Source organism: Protopterus annectens, chromosome 3.part1 (assembly GCF_019279795.1).
Source record: "Protopterus annectens isolate FY-2018-M chromosome 3.part1, PAN1.0, whole genome shotgun sequence".
Taxonomy (NCBI): domain Eukaryota; kingdom Metazoa; phylum Chordata; order Ceratodontiformes; family Protopteridae; genus Protopterus; species Protopterus annectens.
In genome coordinates this window covers 235,766,307-235,784,397 of record NC_056732.1, presented here as the reverse complement: position 1 = coordinate 235,784,397, position 18,091 = coordinate 235,766,307, and positions in this window count along the sequence as shown.

Here is an 18,091-nt window from a genome sequence, read left to right as displayed (position 1 = left end):
AGATGACAGCACTAGTAATTGTTTTCTGTAGTGTACCTTCATTGTGCAAAGCTATTTTTCGCACATATGAAGTAATTCATAGGTTCATAGGTAAGTAATAGGCTAGCAACCTTTGTGGGCCATTTTACGCCTAGCCAATTTCTCTTTTTGCTCTCAAATTAACCTATCCCATTTGGTTTGAGATTGGCCTTATTCATCCCATGGTCAATAATTATATATTACCCCAAAGAGAATAACTGGGATCATGCCATGCATAATTTGAGGGGACCCATGAATGGGGTACAGAATATAGGAGCTGCCTCTGTCCATTAATAGTAGTACAGTGGCAATACTCAGATAGATTTTCTGTTTGTCATAAATAGATTCAAGTTGCAAATAGTTACAAGGATGAACTTTGTTTTATGTGGCTGGGGAGTCTGTTCTGCAGCGTTATCCACAGTGAGACATAGCCATCCTTCCAAAACATTCTGTTGATGTTGCAGAAGAGGTTTACTTCCCTAGACCACATGTTTCTGGTGCCATTTGATTGCTAATGTGCAGTAAATCCATCAGTAATGAGTCGGAGGATGCTTTGTATGCCAGTCATAGGTCACCTTCTTAGCAGTCTGTCGTATACCAAGTATAGTGGCAGGGCTTTGAGTCAGTCCATGTAGGACATGTAGTTTAGGCCTTGTATCCTTTTAGAAAGGTACCTGTATGGGTGTTACAGTTGTTGCACATGTCTAGACAGATACATGCCAAAGGGGGCATTATATTAATTGACTGGCCTAATGAAGGCTGAGTAAAGGGGGACAATGACATCCCTAGATTTAGACACAATCCCTTTGCTTATAAGCTGTGGAATATAGAAGGACTTTCTTACAACAACGGACACATATGTGTCAAAAATTAGGTCTACTGTCCACATAAGTTCCCAAATCCCAAACAACTGGGTCAACACTTAGGGGTGTATTAGCAAGGTGATAACTCCCTGGAATACATGACTTCCCAAAGAATACATTAATGCATTTTTTTATCATTTAATTTTAGTCCATGATTTTGGCACCAGTTATTTATTTGAGACAAACCTATCTGCCAGATGGTTAAGTCATTTGGGGATTCAATGACTGTTCCTTCCTTGCAGTCATCTGCAAACTTAGTCAGCCAGACCCCTTTGGTCTTAGCTTTTATTTCAAAAAAGTACATGCCAAACAGTTGAGGTGCAGGCAGGCACAGAACTTTGGTGACTGGTGAGTGGTGTCTTTGTGGAAGTAACTCCCCCTATTTTGATTCACTGCATCCTATCTAAGAGCCAGATGGCAATCCATTGGGTCACATAGAGCTTTATCTACAGTTTATTTAGATGTTCTACTATGCATGAGTGGGGAATTGTGTCAAAAGCTTTGGTCAAGCTGAGATATGTGATGTGTACCATTTTGCCTTCATCCATTCATTTGGTGACCTTTTCAAAACAAAATCCACCAGCTTGAGTAAGCACAACCTGCCCTTGATCAATGCAAACTGAGGTGGGTCTAGTGTCTGGAGATTCACTATGTTCTGATTGATTATTTCCATAAGTCTTTCCATGGCTTTGCATATGAGGCTGGTGAGACTTATGGTTCTGTAATTGCCTGTATCTGTGCAACATCTTCCCTTACACAGGGGAATGCCTGTAACTGTTCCCCATTTCCTTGGTACAAAATCTGTATGGAGGCTGAGATTGGATAATGTTGTTAGGAGTGTGGCTAAATATGCTTCATGCTATTTATGATGCATCCAGGGATATTGGCAGGACCCACAGATGCAGTATTTTCAGCTTTTGATAGCACTTCTAAGACTTGATCTTGTGTGATAGCTGGAGGTGAGATAATTTCTTGTATATCTTGAGGGACAGACAGACAGGGGGAGAAAGAAGGGTAAAGTTAGAGATAAATTTATTGGCTAGTAGGTTTGCTATATCTTCAGCCTCAGTGCAGCTAACAGCATTGGCAATCAGCTCATCGCATTACTACATTATACTTTTGAGATTACGAATATAAATATAAATGCGTTGTGATTGTCTTCATCTTTGTATTGAGTAGCTATTTTAGCCTCAGACTTGGCTTGGGTGAATTTTATTAAGCTCCTGAGTTGTTTTTTTTATCTCATTCTCTCCAATAGAACTCTGGAAGTTTGTGCTGCAGCTTGCAATGGGTGGAGCCTAGGCTTTTTGATATAATCAAATTATGTCCTCACATTTCAAAGAAATGTTCATATCTCTGGAACCATAGGGGTTACTAAAGAAGTATAAATAGCAATAAACTATGTTTTTAATAAAAGTATTCTTTTGGTTCTAGGTCTTAAGATGGGTTTTATAAAGTCACAGTAAATCACTACATATTAAGTTTGCAATATGTTGTGAACAGCTTACAATATCTCAGCAACCACTCAAGTTATATACATACTGTCAGCAGCATTTTATTCATACTGCTTTCATATGAGGCTAAGCAGTTCTGTCTATGTACTTGAATGTCGAGATATTTAGAAAAATGACAAATTTATGACAAATACAAATAAATATGATATAAACAATTAATATCTCTTTATCCGCACTAGACAGAGTTCGACTATCAATACAGGTGTTTTTGCAATTATGTAAACTTTAAGAAGAAATCTTTTTAATACTTTGCATGTAACATGGTTTCAGAATTATTGATAAAAATATGAGCAGTTAAAAACAAGAAAGCACACACTCTGCCAAAGGCTGCTCACACACACACAATACAGTCTAAGCAAAACATCAAAGTGTGAGCACACCAACAAAGCTGAGCAGAGATAAATAAAGCATTTTCTTCAAGTCTTATTTTAAGCAACTTTTATTATAAAAGGATAAGCTCTTTCTATTTGAAGTAGAACAGGTCATAAAATATGGTATCTTTTAGTTTTCAATGCAGCCAGAGACAAAAAAGTCTGTACTAGGGAGCTTTCTGTATTGTCTTTAGGGAGAACTAATTACTAGTCTTGAAAGCATGAAGGAATGCAATTGTTTTATGACTTCCAGCATATATCAAAGATATTAATTTTACAGGTATATGCTAAATGCTGGCAGGTACCATCAATGGTTGTTTTGGCCTGGGAACTAGGAGTCAGATGACAATAAGTCATATCATTCTGCAAGCTATCCCAGCAGTAATATTTCAGATTTTATTTTGAGAAGTCTCTTAGTGAAACATAACATTTTGCATTCTGTCTTGGACCTAATAAAACAACAAGAGAAACCATTCACCACATCTGCCTTGCTGTATTAGTAAGGTCTTAGGTTATAGTAATTATCTTAGATTCAGTCAGGAATATAGTGAAGCTTAGTTTAGATATTTTTCTTTATTTATTTGAGAATGTCCTGCAATGTTGTTTTAAATATTTTCTGTGGTTTTGAACTCTGATGTCATTGTGAATATACATCTGGTACTGTCTTGTTCTATTATTATTTATTATTAAATATATTTAAACCATTCATTGTGGCTGATCTGTGTAGAGATATTTAATTTTTAGAGTACTTGCATAGTTATTTAGTGACACTGTGTGGACCACTCCTAATAACCTTGCTCTTGGTCAAACTACCATTTGTATTAATATTAATATTACATAGAAAAATTGGTCACCTTTTGTCAAAGGGCATTAAAGTAGCTGATAAGGAGTAACTGGTGGTAGTGAAAACTACCTTATAGTCTGGGCAGAAGGGAGCATAGCTAGTAAACCTGTGCCAACTTTTCCTAGGTGTGTGTGTGTGTGTGTGTGTGTGTGTGTGTGTGTGTGTGTGTGTGTGTGTGTGTAAATCAAACCTCAAAGAATGTGTGTGCCAGCTACTTGGGCAGGGAGTAGAAGCACTAGTTGGACAGAAAGGGTGCTGGGGGTATTGGCTTGGTCACTCAGCCCAGATCTTGGGCATATATTACTTCAACGGAAACTCAATTCAGTGAATGGCAATTTTGGATCACTTACATCAAACATGCCCTTTGTTGAACTGTTAATAATGAGATTGTGGCACAGTGAGGATCGGGAAATTTGCAGTTTCCTCACTGGAGTGTGATCTTGGAGTTGGTATATATAATTAGCAAGGGGTGTGTGGGACCCAGTCCCCACAAGAGCAGATTTCATTGAATGGCATTTCCAATGAAATGCCGTTCATTGAACTGTCACTTTGCTGAAGTGATATAGACCTGAGATCTCGACTCTATAGCTGTGCTAGTTGGAAGTCTTATTGGGGATCTGAAAAAAGAGTGAGAAACCAGCCCCAGACTGACTGTGTCTCTGTATGCTCTTAAGGGAAATTGCACTTCATGCAGAGAGCTGCATCTGGAAATACTCTGTGTGTACCTCATTATCCTCACAGTGTACATACCCCACTGTTGCCAGTGGTGAGGATTGAAGCTCCTTGATTACTTGTCCAGTAGTGGGTCATCACAGGTTTATCAGGCTGGCATTGCCAAGAAATAAACTGTAGCGGTGGACAATGTCTTTACCAATAATCAAAACCTTAGAGGGGTTAGATGCAGGTCATCCCTGGTGATGCAGCATGGTCTGTTGATAATATCCTCCCAGGCTGACAAATACTGGAATGACACCAAAAACTAAGCCAATTTTTTTCAAATTCATTTTATTGAGTTTTTGTAGAACAAGAAAATGACTTATTATCTCAAAAAACAAGCACATATTATTAGTCAACAACACAAATAGTATATAAATACATAACAGACCAGCAAAACAAACTATTTACATGACTACCCAAACAGATATAATCAAAAGAAAGAAGTCTTCAAAATATGAAATATGTTCATATATTATATTAGTTATTTCTTTCCAGTATTTCCACTACTTTCTGCCAGGAGATATAATAAGTAGTGACCTTTTCTGTTCTTCTTCTGGTACTTGCTAAGATACAGACAATACAATGCTTTTAAAGTCTTTAAAAGTTGGAGATGTTTTATACTTTCCATTGGATGTAATTGTTTTACATGTGATGGTTAGCTAGACACGTGAACATTTTGTTCTGGGAACACATTGTGGAATGAGTGTATTAAACAAAATTAAAGATTTCGTCAACTGAAAATTATCATTAAAAACTGTTCGTAAAAATTGGTTCACCCTATCCCAAAATGCTTTAAGCAATTTACAATCAAAAAACATGTGTTGCCAATCTGCTTTCAATTTTTCTTTACATCTCCAGCAACCAATTTCTTGGTTAAACATGAACTCTAATTTGTGGGGTGTGAAAAAAGACCTATGAAGAAATTTAGAAGAAACTAGTATTAATCTTTTCTTATTATCATCAGTGGTTTGGTTATTGCAATTGCCCCAAAAGTTTTCTTTGTAATATATTTTTTATGCTTTTTATTATTTTATAAATCTTTGATAAGTAACATTTTCCTTGAACTATATGGTTTAAGTAAGTTAGACATCATATTCAAAAAATTTAGGGACATTTTGTCTGACAGTTGGTCTCATTAACTCTAATCTATTTATAACATATTGCCTTAGTTGTATTGTTAGACACATATTTCTATCAAAATTAAATTTATTGTTAACTTGTTCCATTGTTGAAAGTTTTCTTTATGTAACAGTTGATGCCAATATATTAATTATTTTTCTTTTAATTATAGCCACATCAAAAGTATTCATACAATTATGAGTATAGACAATATGATATAACAAAATACCCATGCCTTCATTTCTGGATTCCTATTTAGATAATTAAATAATTTTAATGTATCTGTTATAAATTTGGAAGTTATATATTTCTTTGTATCCAAAACTGAATATTCTCTCACCATATTGTGGAAATTATTAGGTACTAGCTCTATGCATTGCAGTGACTTTGATTGACTTGATTTTAACCAGATACTTTTGTGTATTTGCTTCTATCTAGAAAAATAAGAGGTATTCAATCACAAGGATAATATCTTTGTAACAGATGACAAAGCATACATATCTAAGTCTGCAAGATTTATACCCCCACTTCCCAGATATTCAAATGATGATTAATAGCTATTCCAGGTTTATTATATCATAAGAAGTTTAACATTAATTTGTTAAACTGATTAATATAGTGTTTCTTTGGGGGGGGGATAAAGACTACTTGCATAAGATATACTAATTTTGGGAAAATCATCTTAATTATGTATAATCTATCCTCCATTGTAAAGAATAATTTGTTCCATTTCTGTATTGGACTTTTTATGTGATTTAAAATATTATTATAATTATAAATTAATGTTTGACTTGTATTTTAGTTAGTATAACCCCCAATTATTTGATTTTGTCATCAGAAGCAAGTTATTGAGAACATTTCTTATTTAAATTCCTTTTATCAGAGTTTATTAGCAACAGTTTTGTTTTATTAACTAAGCTTATTATTGAAGTCAATTATTTTCATATAATAGCATCATCCTTGGAGAAAGTAGAATGCTGCTCAATGGTAGTCTCATACCTGCCTTGGACACATAGTCTGAGAGCTCCATTATGTCTGTCTTCATATAGGCCAGGGAGGTACATCTCAAGTCAGTGACACCAGCATGAACTATGACAAAGTCATACTGGTACTTGTTTTTCAAGGACTTGAGTGCATGCGTGATTTGATGGATCCTGGCACCAGACAAGCAACTAACCATTGATGTTTTGTTGCTCAGCTTGGTAATAGGCACATCCGTATGTCTTACAATGGAATCACCAATAACAAGAATGTTTGCTTGAGTTCATGGCTGCCTTACAGGCTCAGCATCTATGACTTTGGAACTTCTTCTGCTATGTTAGGAGTGTACTTTGTGCCTGTGTTGTATTTTGGAGATCTTTGAGATTTAGGCAAAATAATCTTTAGAACCTCTGCATATGAAGGATTATGACTATTGTGATATAATTGCCACAAACACAATAGTAGCTCTCATTTCTCAAACAAGACAATAAAAAGTACCTGCATTTTGTTAGAGAAAGCACAATCAAATAACTATGTACATGCAGACCATATGCATACTAGAAGTATTTTGTGCTGTAATATATTATGGAATGTCAAAGTTAATAATAAATGGTGAGAAAGTTAAAAGTGATTCAGTCTAATGGCCTGTTTCAGCTAGATGACTATGGAAGCAAGGGCAACGGAACCATAGGGCAAGGGGAGGTGAGTGTGCTCTTACTTTTACAGCTGCAAGTTTGTCTGTTTCTTGGAAAAAAAACTAAAAATTAAGGGCTGGTACAATTCATTTGTAAATGTAAATTGCCAGGTAGATCAGAGTTTTGAATGAACCGAGCAAATCTTTCACTTGTTTACAAACACTCTGGCCAGAAGGCTTCAACAATTAAAAAAAAAAAAAACTTCTTCACTTCGTGGTGGCATTGCCTTCTCCTTTAAGGAGAACCATATATGCATCGCACGCATGCACGCCAATGCAGATGTAAATACAGTCCACTCTTACATGCAGAATTTAAACTAGACATTCCACTGAGCGAGAAGGTAAGTGTGCATGTACTGCAGAGGTTCCAAACCCCAGTTCCAGTAGGGCTGCCACCTATCCATTTTTTTGGACTATCTGGAAATCAAATTGATTCTCCGGTAGTCTGGAAAACACTGTACAAACTCTGGTATTCTGTTTTAAAAAAGGAAATAGACTATCAGAGTTTGTTAAATCGGCTGATTTACTATGCTTTTTTACAGAAAAGCATAGTAAATTGTCTGAAAGCAGGCATCAGGAACGGGGAAAAGAGGGCATTCCCATCTGCTGATGTCGCAGTGATATCACAAAATGGGCAGTACGTGGGCGGGAGAGGGGATGGGAATGGCGGGGTTAGGGGTGATGTGAGAGGTGTGGTCTTACTCTGGTTTTAGCCACAAGGAAAGGTAGTAGCCCAAAGTTCCAACAGAAAAACAATTCCAGAGAAATGCTCAGAAGCTGAAAGAAACATTTGATTTTAGCACTTTTGTTTTAATAAGTAGAAAACTTCTTCAGATAAAACAGTGAAAAATCCAAACCAGTTAAAGGAAGCTTGTATAACAAGGAAGCTTATATAACATCCTGAGTCACATGAGAACCAAACCCTCTTTCACTCATAGAAATTTAAAGGTATACACCCACTTTAAAAGTCTTCAATTAATCTCTTAAATAACATAATGTCCCATGGTTGTTATTGTTGCACAACAAGAAATTCAAAAAAATCCATTTATGAAACTGAATATAAAAATGGACTATTGATAGGGAACCAAAATTTTAAATTTTATCTTTTTAGAGCACTGAGTTTTAATAAACAACCAATGGAGGTGTGGCCATTAAGTCTGGACCAGCTGTTGGCATGAAAAAGTTGCCACAATATCTTATTTTTTCTAAGTATAGCTGCCATGGACCTCTGCTTTCGCCTTGTGTGACTTTCTCAATGATCACAAATTTAAAATAATGACCTGGAGCATCTCTAGCATGTTTTGCTAATGCATTTGTTCCCTTATTGATTCTAATGTCATTTATGTGTTTGTATACACAGTCCTTTTCTGTTTTACTGATGTAAAATGCTAAAACAATTTTGGCATAGAGAGCGTACAGTATATTATGCCACTTGTTGTTGTCATTGTTGTGTCTTTCGGCTTATCCCGGTTAGGGGTCGCCACAGTGGAACTCCGGTCCGCTAATGTTTGGTAGTGGATTTTTACGTGCCGAGTTACCAGCCCTGATGCACAACCTTCAATGAAGGCATGCCCATTCACGCATGCCTCCACACAGAAGACACTCTAGCTTAGAATTGAACGTGACAACGTCTTGCTGTGAGGCGACAATGCTACCACAGCACCACTACCGCGGATCGCAGCACCACTATGACAGTTAAATTAACCTTTTAATTTAAAGGACAACAATGGGATTCTGTTATTAAATGCTCAACTTCTCTGTCCTTTTTCTCCCTATTTATTGTCCCTGCTATGGATAAACAACAATATAGCATTTAAAATATTTTAAATCAACTGTTTCTCTCCACTAGAACAGTACCTTACTGTACTGTGGTGGTTTCACATTCAAAAAACTTTTGTCCCGCCCTGGTAAAGCTTGCTGCAGTCTCCAATTCATTGATGTCATCAACACCAATGTATACAGGTAGTTTTCTGGCCAATTCCTTCCCTAAACTGACGTCTCCATGACCTTCCTAAAAACCCACCCATGCTGTGATGTCACAGCTCCCTGGTCCTTCCTCTACTTATACAGAAACTAAAGGCTAGAACAAGGAAACAGTACAAGAGTCAAGTCTCCTGCTGTGGGCTATCAATCACAGGTGGTAACATCTCAAATTACCCTTAACACTTTGACAGCTAGGGAAGTTAGGTATGAGAAGGGTGGGAGATGAGTCAAAATAGTACAATTCAGGCTTCACAAAACACTGCAGTTTAGCCATTCTAAAAGGAAGCATTAGTAACAAGCACTTTGAAAGTTTGTTATGTGGTATTTATACTGTTTGTGTTTTAAGTAGTCATTGAATGGCATGAAATGTTACTTAAAAACTAATTGACTAAAAGATGGCAGTGTATGCATGTAAATCAATGCAGTGACAGGAGTGTTAGGAAGAAATAGGGATGCATGACATAATTTTTTTAAAGGCAAGCACTGTATTATGGGGCAGCCTAAACAATCAGAATTATTTCAAGATGCCAGACCCCATGTGGCCAGACTCAGACGTTAGGTATAAAAATATTAAAAAACCTGTGACTAGTCCCAGAGTGGTGTTAAAATGTAGGGAACACCAAACCATGATGAAATAAACATGTTTTTTTTTTGACACACAGTCAAAAACCACTCGTAAAACCAAACCAAAAAAAGCAAACAGGAGACCAACCAATGGAAAAAATGCAGGAAACTCTAAGAAATAGCGTAGTAGAAACTCTTTAATAACCGCTTTCGTCCGTGGACTTCTTCAGAATACAAAATATTTAAAAAACCAAGCATTTAAATACACTCTATGAGTCATCAAATAATTAATCAATTATCAATTATCTAAAAATAATCCCAATTAATTAAAAACCCAGAGGCAAAGGCATTACTTAAAAAAGGAAGAAAAATGGCTTTTGTCAATAACTAATTTACTGTTTTTTAAAAAACATTTAATATTAATAGACTCATTTAAGCCAGGATGTTTATCAGCTTTCAATTTAATTTGCCATAATGTCTCCCTTTGCTCAACAAAATTCTTGAAATCTCCACCTCTAATATCTGGTTTCACAACCTCAATAACAGTAAATAAAAACTTTTTAAAATTGTTACAAACAAGAGAATGCTTGAACAGTGCATTGTTTTCGTCATGGGTTTTCATATTGTAAATATGTTCACGAATACGAGTTTTAAGGCTCCTGGTGGTCATTCCAACATAAAAAGCTGGACAGGTACTACATAAACTAACATAAATAACCCCTTTTGTACCACAATTGACATGTTCAGGCACCTGAAAAGTCTCATCAATACTATCTATAACTATAACAGGTCCTTTGGCTATGTACCTGCACATGTTGCAGTTGTTACAGGCAAACATACCTTTCCTCAAAATGTTGGGGGCCAGTTGTTTAAATTTGTTATTTTCCAAAGCTTTCTTAGTATTGTAGGTGTTTCTAAAAACAAAGTTTGGCTTATTACCCACTACCTTGGAAATATCATGATTCCCTTGCAAAATTTTCCAATTCCTTTCTAAAATTTGCCTAATACCATAACCATCAATGCTCATGTCTAATGAACAAACACATTTATTGAAACATTTATCCCCTGCACCATTGTTGCAAGCAAAAACCAGGTTCTCAGATTTATTATAACTTAATATTGCTGGATAATGTGTTTGTCGTTTATCCAAAATTTCATTAACTGTTTCATCTAACAGTGTTAAGGGGTACCCCCTTTGTTGAAACATAAACTTGATGAATTTAATTTCGTCCATAAGGTCTTTGTCTTTTGATGTCATTCTACATGCCCTGATAAATTGCCCCTTAGGAATGTTTTTAATAATGTGTCTAGGATGAGCACTAGAAAAATGAACATAACTATTCGTAAAGGTCTCCTTACGGTAAATTTTACTGTTGAATCTCTTGTCCAGCTGATCCCACCAATATGAAAACCCATGACGAAAACAATGCACTGTTCAAGCATTCTCTTGTTTGTAACAATTTTAAAAAGTTTTTATTTACTGTTATTGAGGTTGTGAAACCAGATATTAGAGGTGGAGATTTCAAGAATTTTGTTGAGCAAAGGGAGACATTATGGCAAATTAAATTGAAAGCTGATAAACATCCTGGCTTAAATGAGTCTATTAATATTAAATGTTTTTTAAAAAACAGTAAATTAGTTATTGACAAAAGCCATTTTTCTTCCTTTTTTAAGTAATGCCTTTGCCTCTGGGTTTTTAATTAATTGGGATTATTTTTAGATAATTGATAATTGATTAATTATTTGATGACTCATAGAGTGTATTTAAATGCTTGGTTTTTTAAATATTTTGTATTCTGAAGAAGTCCACGGACGAAAGCGGTTATTAAAGAGTTTCTACTACGCTATTTCTTAGAGTTTCCTGCATTTTTTCCATTGGTTGGTCTCCCGTTATGTTTTTTTTTGAGTCTGTGGGCGCAGTTCTTCTTTAAAAGTGTGATTGCCTGTCCTGAATTCTTCACATACCATAATAAATTTACAGATAGAACAGAAGCCATATGTTGCCATTTAAAGACCTTTTTGGGAAAAAATTGCTAAGACCAACATGTTCCACTATTGTCTTTAAATTACAACCCTGTTTTTGTACTGTGTGGGGTTTATCACAAACCTTGTTCAAAATATTTGTGTCCTTCTTCAGCAGGGTCCAGTTCTTCTCCAAAATTCTCTTAATGTCTCTGCTGTCCACACTAAATGGAGTACTAAATGCTCTACTATATTTGAAGTTCCTATGATGCATGGGCATGCTCCCCCCTACCTCTGATGTGGGTGAGAGGGTAAAAAAAGGTTTCACTATGGAATGTTGGGAAGCTATATGTGTTGTACTAGACTCATCTTGAAGAATGGGGACAAAAAAATTCCTCTCACATTTATTGATGACGTCATACATCAACTTGTTGACCAGACTAGATGGGTAATCTCTGGCCAGGAACATAGATTTGATGAGATCACGCTCGTCTAGGAAATCTTCAAATTCGAATTCTCTTGAACTGTTTTTCTGCTGGAATGCTGGTTTGGGGCCTCTGCAGTATGTATTTTTTCTTGGTTTGTTTACTCTGTGTTGGAGTCTGTTTTAAGTGTGTGTGTGTGTGTGTGTGTGTGTGTGTGTGTGTGTGTGTGTGTGTGTGTGTGTGTGTGTGTGTGTGTGTGTGTATATGTGTGTGTGTGTGTGTGTGTGTGTGTGTGTGTGTGTGTGTGTGTGTGCATGTGTGCATGTGTGTTTGTGTTTGTGTGTGTTACAGTGTGAGAGAGTGAGCACGTGGATGTGTGTATTAAAGTGTGAGAGAAGAGAGAAGGTAAGCATGTTTGTGCATGTGTGTGTGTGTGCATGTTGGTATGTATGCGCACGCATGTGTGTGTGTGCGTGTGCGTGTGCGTGTGCGTGTGTGTGTGTGTGTGTGTGATTTAAACTAGTGGTTCCATTCATTTCTGAATGAGAGAAAAAGTGCATGCGTGTGTGTAAGTGTATACATGTGCATGTGTGTTATTGTGTCTTTCGGCTTTTCCCAGTTAGGGGTCGCCACAGCGGAACTCCGGTCCGCTAATGATTGGCAGTAGATTTTTACGCCCCGAGTTGCCAGCCCTGATGCACAACCTTCAACGAAGGTATGCCCATTCACTTATTTCTCCACACAGAAGACACTCTAGCTGAGAATCAAACATGGCAACAACGCTACCGCAGCACCACCATGTATGTAATATAAACTAGCCATTCTGTTTGTATGAGAGATGCAGTGTGTGTGTGTTGCTGTGTGAGAGAGTAAGTGTGTGTATGTGTGTGTGGAATTTAAACTAGCTGTATGAAGGAGAAGGTGCATGTGTGTGTATGTGTGTATATGTGTATGTGTGTGTGTGTGTGTGTGTGTGTGTGTGTGTGTGTGTGTGTGTGTGTGTGTGTGTGTGTGTGTGTGTGTGTGTGTGTGTGTGTGTGTGTGTGTGTGTTTTTAACATATCTCTCAACTGATCAGATTTAGCCTCATAGTTTTAGTTTGTTTCTCAGAAAATTTTTGGTTTTCTGGCAAATCATGGTGGACTGAAGTTAATAAATAATGACATATATATGGTTTCAGACTTCATGTCCTTCAGAAAATACATGCTAACACAAATCCTGTTATTCTAGCAACTTTCTAAGTTAAAAAGAGCAAGATCTGAACTCTGTCCCTATTTTGGGCCATTGTTTTGTCCAGATTTCTTGCACTAAGAGGTTGACAGGTATGCTGGATCTCAGTTGTCCAGATTTTTGCAGAATGTCCTGATGTTTGCCTCATAGTTTTGGCCTATTTCTCAAAATGTGTGGTTTTCTGGCAAATTACTGAGGACTGAAATAACTAAATAATATTGTACATTTCAGTTTAAGATGTCATTTGTTTCAGAAAATACATGCTAAGAGAAATGCTGTTATTCTAGCAACTTTCTAAGTATATGAGCAATATTTAAAATATTTCCCTATTTTCTGGGCCTTTGTCCCCCCATTATTTTAGGCTTTGTCCAGATTTCTTGTGCTAGGAGGTTGAGAGGTATGGAGGTATGGTATGTAGTGCCCTAATTAGATGGGAGGGCAGGTTAGCCAATTAACTTGATCAGGTTTGACCCTGTAACTTGGTTACAGGAGACAAGAGTCTGAATCCTCTACATCATCTACCAGACTGCTGAAGAAATTGTGAGCTTCAGTGGAGACAAGAGCCTGAATTCTCTTCACCAACTACCAGACTGACAAAGGTATTTACAGTTTCAGTGGAGACAAGAGCCTGAATCCTCTACACCAACTACCAGATTACAATAAAAAATACTGTGTGATTTTTATTCTGCTTATAAACAGTTATTAAAGCTTCTTGCCTGACTTTAAGCCTTCATTTGGATTATTTATTATCGTTGCTATTTTTCAAGTTGCCCCAGTTTTCTGTACTTCTGTTTTATTTAATTGCCCAAATAATAATAAAAATGCATCAAGTTAAGCTTGAAAGTGGTAAACAGCTTTTGCTCCTAGTTCTTATTTATACTTCATAGCCTCATAGCTCAAGGGATAAAGGCAAAAACGTTGTTGGAAAAAAGGTCAAAGGTCCAGAATCGGGGACAGATTTTATGTATAACATTCTTATATGTTTAGTCGCTAGAATAACAGGTTTTGCATTAGCATGCATTTTCTGAAGGCTATTAAGTACAGAAGTCTAAAAAATGTTGATAATTATTTAAGTTTTGCAATCCTTATAAATTTGCCAGAAAACCACAAATCTTTTGAGGAACAGATCAAAAATATGACAAAATCAGAGACAGTCAAATGTTTGCTCTGATCTCTCAACCTCTTAGGGCAAGAATTAGGGAGAAAGAGTGTGAAAGGCTCAAAATCATGAGCAAATTTTAAGCTTTACTCTTGTCACAAAAAAATGGTTGAAGGTAAAACAATTCACACCACATTATCTTGACATGGCCAAGCCTTTGACACAATCCTCTACTCATGTATAGTAGAAAATCTGAATAAACTAGAAATAAACCCTTATCACTAGCCAGACTACCAAATGGCTCCCAGGATGCAGGAGATGAAAATACGAGAGGCTACATCTAGAAAGAGACCAGCCACTAATGGAGTCCCCCAGGGTTCGGTTCATAGGTTCATAGGTTGGTACTAGGCTATCAGCCCTAGGGCCTATACAAGCCTAGCCATAACAATTCCCTGGCTATTTCTTCCCACACTATTTACTTCCCTGGACCCCTGTCTAGCAGGGTACTTTTCCTGTTTTTCATCTACATCTTGAAAGTAAAAGCAAATACCAAAGTGCTTTAGCTGTAAAAGATAACTGCAAGCTAGGAGCAGTTGTTGAATCCCCAGTGACTTAACCATCATGCAGGAAGGTTTGCCCCAAACAAAAACTGGTACCAGAATCATGAAATTAAGCTAAATGATAAAAAATACATTATCACACCCTTTGGGAAGTTGTCTACCCCAGGGAAATACCAAGCTGACAGTACCTCCCTGAGAGTTGACCCAGCTGTTTGGCGTTTGGTAACTTATGTGGACAGTGATCTAACTTTTGACCAACATGTGCCTAGTGTCATAAGAAAGTCTTTCTACATTGCACAGCTTATGAACAAATTTATTGTGACTAGATCTAGAGATGTTATTGTCTCCTTTATAAAGCTCTCATTGGGTCAATCATTTTGTATAATGCCCACTATGGCATGTATCTGTCCAGACACATGCAACAACTGGAATGCCCACAGAGATACCTTACTAACAGAATATGAGTCCTAAACAATTGGTCTTGCATGGACCACCTCAAAGCCTTATCACTATACTCAGTATCCTACAGAGTGCTAAGAGGTGACCCATGTCTGGCATACAAGGCATCCTCTGACCCAATACTGATGGACCTACTGAAAACCAGCAAGTCAAATGGCATCAGAAATACTCTGCCCAGGTGTCTAAACAGAATGGTGTGGAGAGATGGATATATATCACAGAGGATACACGGAACAGACTCTCCATTCAAGTAAAAGAAAGCTCATCCCTGCCCATATTCAAATGCAACTTGGATCTAAGAATGGGTAGTAGAAAATGTACCCCAGGACTGCCCCTCCTGCTACTAATGGATAGAGGCAGTTCCTATATGCTGCATCCCTTAAATGGGTCCCCTTAAATTATTTATGGTATAATATCACTTATTCTCACTAGGGCTAATATACACTTATCATGTGATAATAGGATGGGATGGGTAAGACCAATCAGAAAACGTTAATTCAGGCACCAAAAGGCAGAAAATTCAGAAGTAGAACATAGCAACTTGTACCGTAATTAAAATGTCCTCCATGTGAACCTATATTGAGGTAGTAAATATTTTTTTAAAAATTGCCCTTTTTAGATCACCAAGTGGCCCTCTCACCCTCTGCCCCTTGGTCTCCAACAGCTTCTAGTACCTCTGTATGGAACAGAGAGAAAAATATCTTGAGATAGGAAAGATAGAGTAAAGTCTTATCTCGCCGGCAGTAATGAGACACCTGCTATAAATGTGGTTGGAAAAGGAAAGATGTCTTCTAAAGTAACACATTCTATTGTTTTTCTTGGTATAAGAAGAAGAAGATGGAAGATTCTTAAGGTAGACTTCATTATAAAGCAGGTCATGCATTTGTTCTTGCCTGAAATTAAACTGTAAGGCAGATTTTGAGGGAAATGCAATGATGAAAAACATTAAGAGAAACACTGGGAGGACAGCAAAATGTCTGACCTGTAATTACTGCAAGTTTATTAAAGCAATGAGTTATACAGCCAGAAACAGATGTTTCTTATGATTTTTCTGGCATATGCAGATTGTAATACTGTTAATGCTGTTTACATAGCACCATCTGTTTTATGTTCTGCATTTTATGCTGGTAAAGTATCAAGAAAATTCAGAAGTAGAATATAGCAACATGTACTGTAACTTGAGAATTTGAAGCCAGACAAGTGTCTTACATAAACATTGTTTTTTATTGGATGACAGTCATACTTAAAATTTTAGTTCCTCAAGTTGTCATAAATGTAAGAGTGGAAGGGGTGCAGCTAACATTTAGAGATAAAAGAATTATACAGGCACACTGTTTTATGTCATATAAACTGCCTGCTCTAAATAAATAGACCAGTATAAACAAACTACTACTTAAAATGAGAATGTAAAGGCAAGGCATTAATGATGTAACATTGAAATCAATGTATAATAGGTATATGTGTAACTTATGTATGTAAGTATATATGTGTACAGACGCACACTCACACACACACACACACACACACACACACACACACACACACACACACACACACACACACACACACACACACATTGATCTTATATTCACACACATTTATCATACATACACACACAAGCACACATTTATAATACATATACAGCCACATATACACATTTATCATGCATACACAAACACACACACACACACACACACACACACACACACACACACACACACACACACACACACACACACACACATATGCACATAAACATTTCTCATATAGAGTGTTGTGATTGGGTTATTATGACATGGATGCCAAGAAATTCACTTTGAGAGAGAATCTCAACAGGTAAATTTTGGCATCCATGTTGAGAACACATAATAATGGAGCTTTATCTAATTCATGTATATGTGCCCACATAGTATCATAATTTGTCTAATTCATGTATTACCAGTCACAAAAAAAAAGCTGAACCGCTTTACTGTCTTTGAAGGCTAGTAAAGCACTTAGTGAGTGCTGTTACACACCTCTGAAAGCATTATTAAGGTCTGGTACTTTACAGGTTCGTTTTTTGTCTGATTTTGGAGTGCAATCAGAGCACACCATATGCTGCATATATATTCACATACACATATGTTTGTCCTGACTCACTGTAAAGATAGTCTAACAAAGTTTCTATAATGAATTTACTGGAAAAGTGATTGTTTTAATACTCTGCTTGATTTTATGTATGGACATTTGCAGCCGGTTTAAACACATAGTGTTTAGAAAGGTGACTAGTTGTTTTTTTCAAAGCATTGTAGACATAGTAGTCATTTTATTCTCTGTGTTTAAACACTTGTGGCATCCCCCCTCTGGGCCAGTAATCAAGGAGCCTGAATCCTCACCACTGATACATACAGTATTTCTAGATGCAGCTGTCTGCATCAAGCACAATTTCCTTTAACAGCACACAGTGAACACACTCAGTCCAGGGTATGGATTTCTCTCTCTCTCTCTCTCTGTCTCTCTTCAGGGCCCTATAGAGACTCCACACTGGCACAGCTGTAGAGTTGAGTTCTCAGCTGTGTGTCCAAGCCAAGTCCTCTAGCACCCTCTTTCTGAAAACAGTGCTTTGTGTTCCAGCTCCAAGCAGTTGACACACACACACTCTTTGAGATTTGATTTGCACACACACACACACACACACACACACACACAC